The sequence below is a fragment of the Physeter macrocephalus genome, chromosome 2 (genome assembly GCF_002837175.3).
Source record: "Physeter macrocephalus isolate SW-GA chromosome 2, ASM283717v5, whole genome shotgun sequence".
Lineage (NCBI taxonomy): Eukaryota > Metazoa > Chordata > Mammalia > Artiodactyla > Physeteridae > Physeter > Physeter macrocephalus.
Window position 1 is genome coordinate 77,805,706 of NC_041215.1, and position 9,766 is coordinate 77,815,471.

Genomic DNA, 9,766 nt, shown 5'->3' on the forward strand with positions numbered 1-9,766 from the left:
TGAAAGGAGGTTCTGGTTCTCCTCCTCTGGGAGTCTTTAAAAATAGAAAGAACAGAGCCATCTTACAGTGGGTCAATGGTCAGTGCAGAGGATCCAGAGTTCAAGTACAAGAAGTGCCCAGGTAATGCTTGGTACATGCACAACTTTAAATTATTCCTCTGGGGGAGAACCAGAATCTGGAGAACTACGTCAGGGCCCCACTTACCTTCTGGATGAAGTGGATGGAAAAGATAAGCTTTCTCTTCTGCAGACTTGTTTCTGCTATTCTTTGTTCCTTACTTTGTATAACTGCAGATGTTTCACACCTATACAGCCTGAGGGCCATGAAAGTCATTTGCTTCAGGACCAAACAAGCATGCACCTGGTTTCTCTTAAGCACTTGGTTTGATCCTCATTCTTCGTGGGATTCTCTATTTTCATCCCAATGCCACGTGGAGTGCCGTACAGGCCTAGTGGACACTGGATTAACCCAAGCCACTAAGTTACAGCCCTCACCTCAGTGGAGTATATTTCAGGGATTCCTGATATGTGGCTGGCAGGAAACGAGGTACATTGGTACCTAAAGACCGTACTTAACTTGGCTATTTTCCAGGCTCTATCAAGTGAATAAAATGAAACAGAATCTTTAAAGCAACCAGGTACAGACCTAGTCCAGGCAGAAAGCAAGGGACAGTCTGCATCACTGGCACAAACATTCTTCGAAGAAACCAATTGTCCTATTGGAGTTCTTCTGAAATGTTCTTGAACCCACACCATGATTAAACTTGGCTTTCATTCCCCAAAGAAATGAGAGCCTGCAAATGAGCAGTGGCCTATGGTGGGTTTGCCTCTCTGGCTGTGGGTTTGCCCTGCCATTCCTTCTTGCCCTGCCCTCCCTTAGCTCTTGGTGGAAGGGTTCAGCACCAGACAACGCTCCAATGGGTCCTCTACTTTCCATGCGTGATATTTGTCATTCCTGAAATCACAGTTCTTTCTAAAACGTATTTCCCCTCAGATTACACCATAGCTTGGAGCTACAGTGATGCTTTCTTTTCCCTTTCATGGTTGGAGTCTGCCTCCGTATTTGTGTAGTCAACAGGGAAAATGGCAGAAGTAGGAGGGAGTTTCTGTTGTAACTGTCTATTTTTAGTGGCTCGTAAACTTCCCAATATTCCTTTGGCCTGAAGCTACACATGCTTGGTCTCAGCTTAAAGGGAAGTTATCTTGGAAAGTTTGAGTAAAATTCTCTCCATTGCTGCTTGGGCTGGGTAAGGGAGACAGAAAAAACTGGGCTTTTGGGAAATCAGGTCAGTAACTTTGGGGCTGGTGTGGAATTGGCCGCAGGAATTCTGCATGGTCCATCCTCCCCTGCCACCCCATTAGAGGTGGGGCTGCTGGACTGAACACTTGGTGGGGCCCTTTCCTAGGCTGCTTCTTATCCCAGGAAAGTGGCTATGCCATTGCCCCTGAGTTAAGGGCAAATAGCAGGGCAGTCAATGGGCTACACTGTGGTATGAAAGAAAAAACTCAGAACTAAAGAGACTCACAATATGCCTCTTACTGTTTGTGTGGCCTTGGACAAATCTAGTCCCTTCCTTGGAGTTCAGTTCCCTTCTCTATAAGATGAAGTAGTTAGGCCAGCTCTTATTTCTAATTCTGCTCTGGAATAAGGGGATAGAAATATATTTTTTCTTGGGATGAAAGCACTCAAATAACTGGGGGGAAATGATCTTCATCCTTTAGGGGAGCTGCTGGTAAGAAGCCATTGAGACCAAAGGCTTTTCCTGTAGCTCATATTTGGGAGAATAAAAATGTGAGGCTCTGGAGTACAAATATATAGCAGATTTCTTGTTTGTAGAGGGTGGAGATGTAGGAAAGATATAAACAAAAATGAAGTGATGATTTTTTTAAATGGTCATTCCATGTAGTTCCCCAGAAATGAAGCTATTTATCCATCAAAGCAGATGAAAGCCAAGGTCAACTCTCTTTCCTTCAAAAATATGAAATTTTCATTTGTTTATTTATTCATCTATTTATTTCTTCAACTAATATTTACTGAATGCCCACTAATTTTTACCCTTTCCTCACGGAGTGGGAAAGGAAATGGACAGGGGGAGGGAAAGGTAAGGATAAAAAAACGGGTTGACATCTGGTCACAGAAGGTGGGCTTGGGGCCTCGGGAGTGCACTGAACATAAGAATGGTATCCTCTGGGGGGACCTAGAGCATCACTGAGCAAACAGAGTGACCAGATGCCTAAACTGTATGTTTGTGCTTCCCACATGCTTCCGGGTTTCAGAGGCAAATCCCCCTCTCTGGCTGGCAGAGACGCCAGGGCTCTGCATTCAGAGGCAGTTGGCAGGATGCCATCACACCTACATCAACCTTCTCGCTTCCTTGCTCCATCATCATTCCCATGGGAAACTCTGAGTTCCCACATGTCCTCAGCCAGGAAGATCAGCGTGGACACATCTGTGTGTATCTCAGGGTGGGGCTGATAAGCACCAGCTGCTGGACCCTACTTGGCCCAGAGCACCACATCCCCTTCCATATCAGCTACCGCAGCAAAACCGCAGACCCCAGTCTGCTGATTAGAGCCAGCTTTTATTTTTATTTTTTTAAAATTTTATTTATTTTTGGCTGCGTTGGGTCTTCATTGCTGTGTGCGGGCTTTCTCTAGTTGTGGCGAGCAGGGGCTACTCTTCGTTTGCTGTGCACGGGTTTCTCTTGTTGCGGAGCACGGTCTCTAGTCATGAGGCTTCAGTAGTTGCAGCATGCAGGGTCAGTAGTTGTGGCACGTGGGCCCCTAGAGCACGCAAGCTTCAGTAGTTGCAGTGTGTGGGCTCAACAGTTGCGGCATGCGGGCTCTAGGGCAGGCGAGCTTCAGTAGTTGTGGTGCGAGGGCTCAGCAGTTGTGACTCGCGGGCTTGGTTGCTCCATGGCATGTGGGATCTTCCTGGACCAGGGATCGAGATTATGTCCCCTGCATTGGCAGGTGGATTCTTAACCATTGCGCCACCAGGGAAGTCCTGAGCTAGCTTTTAAGAAGGGCAAAGAGAAATAGTGCAAGGAGCTTTATTGGGTTTCTTGCCAACCAGGAGAGACCAGGTGATGGTACTGCTGCTGGTGGGAGGGGCAGAGTGGGAATGGTGGCATCTGTTTTCTGCGGCTTTGACATAAAACCAAGAGAAAGGAATACCTATACTCTCAACAACTGAGAAAGTAATACCAGAGCATAGAGCAGTCCTTCTCAAGCTTTCACGTGCATACAAATCACCTGGGGATCTTGCTAGAAGGCAGGTTCTGAATCAGCAGGTCTGAGATGGGGCCTGAGAATTTCCATGTGTAACAGGCTCCTGGGTGATGTCTACATGGCTGGTCCATGAACCACACTTTGAACAGCAAGGCTTTATTTTAGTCTCCCAGCACTCCTCAGAGGTAGCAACATGAACAAGAACCAAGCTAGACCAATGATAATATCTCAACACAGGTCAAGGGGTGGCACATAGGCCAGTCAGAGTTTTGCCTTTTTTAAAAAAACTGAAGGTCGAGGGTTCAATATAGACCCAAGGAAAGGAAGTCCTCTCCTTTCTAGTTGCTAAAGTGTGAGCCGGAGCTGCTACTGGCAATGAATCCCACCTCACAGCGGAAGTGGTCTGAGAAGACGCTGCAGAGGGGTGTGAAAGTGAGCAGGGGAACAGAGAAGATCTGTGCTCAGTGTCCTGGTTCCTGTTGTCCCTAAGGTAGCTCCACTGGCCCTTCCTGTGGTTTCCTTGGTGAGCCTGCAAATTACCCTCTATTGCTTAAACCGGTGGTTTTCCACCTTGTACCCACTGGAATCTGATGCTGGGGCCCCTCATCTGGGGATTATGATTCAATCAGGCTGGGACAGAATTTGGGCATAGGTCGTTTCTCAAGGTCCCTGAGTGCTTCTAATGTGCTGCCAGGATGGAGACCCACTACTGTCTTTTTTTTTTAATTTTTTTTATTTTTTGGTGGTACGCGGGCCTCTCACTGTTGTGGCCTCTCCCTTTGCGGGGCACAGGCTCCGGACGCGCAGGCTCATTGGCCATGGCTCACGGGCCCAGCCGCTCCGCGGCACGTGGGATCCTCCCGGACCGGGGCACGAACCCGCGCCCCCCGCATCGGCAGGCGGACTCTCAACCACTGCGCCACCAGGGAAGCCCTATCTTTTTTTTTTAATTGAAGTATAGTTGATGTACAATGTTGTATTAATTTCTGCTGTACAGCAAAGTGATTCAGCTTTACATATATATACATCCTTTTTAAAATATATTCTTTTCCAATATGGTTTATCACAGGATATTGAATATAGTTCCCTGTGCTATACAGTAGGACTTTGTTGTTATCCATTCTGTATATAATGGTATGGATCTGACTTTGTTGTTATCCATTCTGTATATAATGGTATGGATCTGACTTTGTTGTTATCCATTCTGTATATAATGGTATGGATCTGTTAACCCCAAACTCCCACTCCATCCCTCCCTCCCCCTTGGCAACCACAAGTCTGTTCTCTATGAGACCCACTCTCTTAATGCTCATTCGAGTGGGGTACGTGTCAGCAGCACCTGAGAGAGTCCTAAAATGGGTTCTTAGGAACTACTGAGCAAGAAGGCTGGGACAGACTCCTGGGAGGACAGCATGTACAGGGGGCCTGAAGAAAGGGAGGTTGAGGACCACACTCTGGCCTTTGGTGACCTCTCTGCTCCCTAAGCTCTGTGAGTGCCATGGGATGCCATCTCTGAATTATGTGTAGTACTTAGTCTTGTTTTGGTTTTTGTTTCCAAGTGTTAGCTCTCGTTCCAGATTGTATGCTCCTCCAGGGCAGGGATGGCATCTGATGCCTCCTTCATTTCTTCCAAAGCACCAACCACTGTACACGCACTTACTAACATTCCCAAACACGAGGTGATACATGGATGTCCAAGCATGTGCCATGGTTGGCCTCATCTTTCAAACCCAAGTCTCCCCAACTTCCTCCTTGATTGTGAAGAATTCCTAGGGCTGTTCACCGTGTTCTCAGCATGTGTTTTGGAGGTAGGGAGGGGAAGTGCTTATGTTATAGTCCAGACCCACATCTTAGCCCAGAGTGGATGGAACGTGCCAGAAGTGAGGGATCAAGGGGTTTGCGCACTCTCTTGCCACTTCAGGTTCAACAACTTGTTCTCTTGAAATAGAAAGAGCTGCTAGTTTTGTGGGGGGGGTTTTGTTGTTGTTTTTTTTCCCCCAAGGTCAGGCCCTTTTCTCAGAAATGCAGCTGCCTGTGGAAAACTGACACTCCCTAATGGGCCCTTAACAGCTGTCAGCAATAGTAATTATTCTGCAGGCTTCTTCCTAAATTCCAGTGATGGTCTCTGCTGGGGCGGGGAGCACATGCGCACTGGAGGTGGCGGGAGCTCCCCGAGCTCTTTGGGTGGGATCCTCTCCCTTCCTTGGGGAGGACTTGGCCTGGGCGGCTTCCAAGTGGACCTTCCACCATGGAGGTGAGGAGACGGCGCAGTATGTGCAGTGTTCTCAGGCTGAGCCTTAAGGCTGTTCTCCCGGAATCAAAGAATCTGAAGCACAGTAAGGGGGTGAGCTAATAGCTAGGAAGAGACACCAGCCTTGCCAAAAAAAAAAAAAAAAAAAAAGTACACGGAAGCTTGTTAATATATAGAAAACCTTTCACAAATGTAAATTCTATCATTCTTTCTCCTTCAGTATCATTGTCTGGGTGAGAGACATGACATATACAAGACACTTTTTGACCAAAGCCCTCAGTGAGGAGTCCAGAGCTCCGTTGGGGTCTTCTAGGCTATTTTCTACCACCAACTTCCTGACAATTCAGCTAGTTGGTCTGGGCCTCAGAGTTCTCACGTCTGGATGTCTAGTTGTTCCAGCAACATGTTTACAATTGGACAAATTATTCATTGGGTAAGGCATGGACGGTCAACAGTCTTCAAATAACGTGTGGGAAAAAAATTACAATTATTGGCAAGAATAGGAAGGGGCTATTCCCAAGTGACTTGAATCGTTTGGGTGTCAGTTCTTTATTTTGTGGAGCCATGGCCAAAATAAAGGGCTAATTGGGGAGGAATTGTAGCTCCCTTGTAGCCTTAGTGTATCATATGGATCCTCTTTGGCTTAGTGAGATAGAGAATTCATTTTTTTAACTCATTTGAGGATTTCTGCTGTGCTCTGTTCCTCCCTTCTCCTTTTCTCAGTCTCAATGACTTTCAGGGGTGCTTTTTACCAGAACACCTGGGAAAGGCATGGGGGTGGGGGGATGTCCTAGACCAGTCAGCTGCTGCTCACAGCACATTGCTAGAAGGGCTTTAAGCAAACAGTGCAGGATGCCTATCCAGAGGGTTGCCCCTCCCAGGCCATTCCATAGAGCTGGCTCTGAAGAAATCCGATGCCTCAATGATTGATTTCACCATCTGACTCTGAAAGACTTGCATGCTGTGGTAAAAGGGACCTCTCTCAAGAGTGTGATAATCCACGCTTCCTGATAAGGTTTCTAAACACCAGCTTCCCAGTTTTTTTCTCACTTGGTTGTAGATTTTCTCTTGATCATCTGAAAACATCATTCAATGTTATGAAGTGGGTGTTGTACTTTTTTGTTCCTAGAATGTGAAAGGTCGAGAATACGCGGTTTGAATCCTTCATGCCCACTTTCTGTGTGCCTCTCTGTTGCCACATATCGGGATGTATTGTAATTATTTGCGTACGTCTTCATTTAACAATGATCTCTTCATGGGTGAGAGCTGGACCATATTTATTCCCGTAGATCCAGCAACTAACAACACATGGTTCTTAGAACACAGTAGGTGTTAACTGTTAACTAAATGTTTTTTGAATGACTGCTTTGCATGAACTACATGAGGGCATTTTGGCGATTTCCAGGATGAGAGGAGACCATCAAAAGTCAAAATATAAAAAACTGCATGGTTTTAAGGTATCAGTAGGGGAAATATATTTGACTGCGAGTTCAGAGCCTGAGATAACTTTTGATGTCAGTATAATCCGATTATTGGCTAAATCGGTTTTCTGTCTTATGAATGACTCCAAAACCTCCTAAGATAACATGAAATTCTATGAGGCCTTAAATATATAGAAGTAAAAATCCTGTATCTTCATTTATCCATTCATAAGTCTTTGTCAAATGAATGAAAAAATGTCTCTTGATAAACAGAAGATATGTAAATTCCCTTTAATTTTCTTTGAACTCCATTATTTAAAAAAAAACTCTACCTTTAAATGAGTTAATATATGTAAACCTGGTATGATGTGTGGCACATAAATGTCAGCTATCTTGGTTATTTTAATGTGGGTAGTGAAGTGGCATGCTTCCCCATTCAGTACAAATCACAGCTAATGCCAAGAACTTCCCCACCCTTATGTTATATTAAAAGCAAATTAAAAATAATTTTTGGAAAATTCTATAGCTAAATATACAGAATAATTTCTTGTATCCGAAGGCCTTTTTGTTTTGTAGTCTTTTTTTCTTTGGGAATGCCTCGATATAGCAAAGCAAGAAATACATCTTCAATTTGTAGATGAAAAAATGGATGGGTTAGGAGCAGAATTTGGCTAGATCTCAGGTCCCAATCTGTCTTCAGCGACCTCTGAGTTGGTAGCCCATTCGTTTTTTCCATTTTACTTCTGCCTTATTCCCTTCGCTTGGCATGGAGCCTGGTGAGGACAATCCTATACCTGGTGTACTGGGCCCCAAAGGCTCCTAGAAAATGGGGCTGGAGTAAAGGATTGAGGAGAGAGGGAAAATGGGGGAAATGGGGGAATTTCATTACTTACTGGTGTCTTCAGAATTCCTGGGAGGATTTGGTTAATTCCATCAGGTCATCAGTGTTCAAGAGGGTCTGATGCTGTTTTTAATAACCCTGGTGAGCGAGGCCTTCTTATAGGACACACAGTCTCCTCACCCTCTACCCAAGCCCTCTCCCTATCTCAGTAGCAAGACTGGGTTCCACGCTCCACAGCAGCTTCCCTCCTCTCTGCAAGCGTCCGTAGGTGGAGGGTGCATCTCCCTTCCTTTCTCCCTCTCTCTATAGGAAGTAAAGTTTGTAGGTACCATTTCTGGCTTCACGTTATCCTGTTGTCCCCAAATATGGGCACATGAGTCATGCCCATTTGGAGGACTGTTTTGCTGTTTGGGACAGGAAGACAGACAGGAGATGACAAAGCTTACGAGATGCACAGAACCCCCATCTCCGGAGCAAGGCTGGAGTTAGAGGGAGGTGAGTGAGGCTGAGTCATGCGAGTGCAGGGTCTGATCCCGTCTTTATTTAAAATCTGGATATTTTGTTTACTCTGGATTTTTTTGCATTAAAATTACAATTGCCTTGATTACTGACTTCTTTGCCCCCCACCCCCCTTACATTTTGACTGAGTCAGCAGTATTTTAATCACCAGGACTGTCAGAGTAGTTAGCTGTTGAACTGTTTCCCTGAAGGTCTCAGAGCATATCGAGGCCCTGGCACTTCTGTCATGTCACAGAGCCCCTTGTCTTCTGAGTTAACACAGATACCTAACCATGCCCTGCGCAGGGTGGGAACTCAACAAGTACAGCTTCCCTTTCTTTTAATTGAGTGTGAAAGCATGTCAAAGCTAGAGGGGATCTTCTCCACCATAACTAACACGTTTTAAGTGAATGTGGTAGGTGAGCCTGTCTGCGATCTATTCTCCACTGAAACGGAAGGGTTGTTTTTACTTCGGAGGGGAGGAAGCTGTTTGCTTCCTCCTTTGGGCTCCCACAGCACTTTGTTTCTCCTGGATGACAGCTCTTACCCTGCTCACTTTCACATGTCTGTCTCCCCAGACTGCATCTTTCTATGCGAGGATGCCTTCTGTTTCCTCCCAACATCAAGCACAGTGCCTGGCCCCGGACCTGCTCAATAAGTGTTTCTGAAGTGAAGGAATCCATTAGGCAGATTTTCTGACTTACAAAATATTTTTGGGAGATACTTTAGCGCCGTGCTTTTTGTTGGCATAAATTTTTGGTACCAGGAATTCTGTAATAAATCAGAACCAAGTGCTTTCTGTGAATGCTCTCTGGCTTTCACTTCCAATATTTCCATTTGTGAGAGTTCAGTGTAAGATCTAGCCATTTAGGGAAGTTCTTAGGAACTGGCCAGAATGCCTGTCACTTAAAACCATTATTTTAGTGCCTGAAAGTTTACTTGAATTAATCAGGAATTTTTCGGTTGCAAGCAACAGACTCCAACTTAAATTGGCTCAAGCAAAATTGGGAATTAGCTCAAATAACACAGAGGCCTAGGGATGGAGAGGCTGAAATGATGTAATCTGGACCCCATCTCTCACTGGTGAAGGTGGTTTTCAGCATCTCAAGGTTCACATGCAACCTGCTCCCAACTCTCAATGAAGAAGAACTCCTTCCTTTGAACTCCATCAGGAAGGTGCTGGCAGAGACTGCCTGGCTGAGCCTAGATCACTTGCTCACCTGTGAACCCATCCCTGGGGACTGAGAGAATGGGCTACCTTCACAGGCCTGGGTCATATTCCCACACCTGTGGCAAAGGGAGGACCAGGCGGTCAGGTCCACCTGAACCACATGGCCTGGGAGGCTCCATTACAGAAGAATGGGGGTGGGTCAGGGCAGGCAGAAGCAACAGATGCCTGCTATACTTGTTACACTGGATTTACTCATTTTCCATTTATTTTTCCTTTTTTTTTTTTTTTTTTTGTTTGTTTGTTTTTGTGGTACGCGGGCCTCCCTCTGCTGTGGCCTCTCCCCTTGCGGAGCG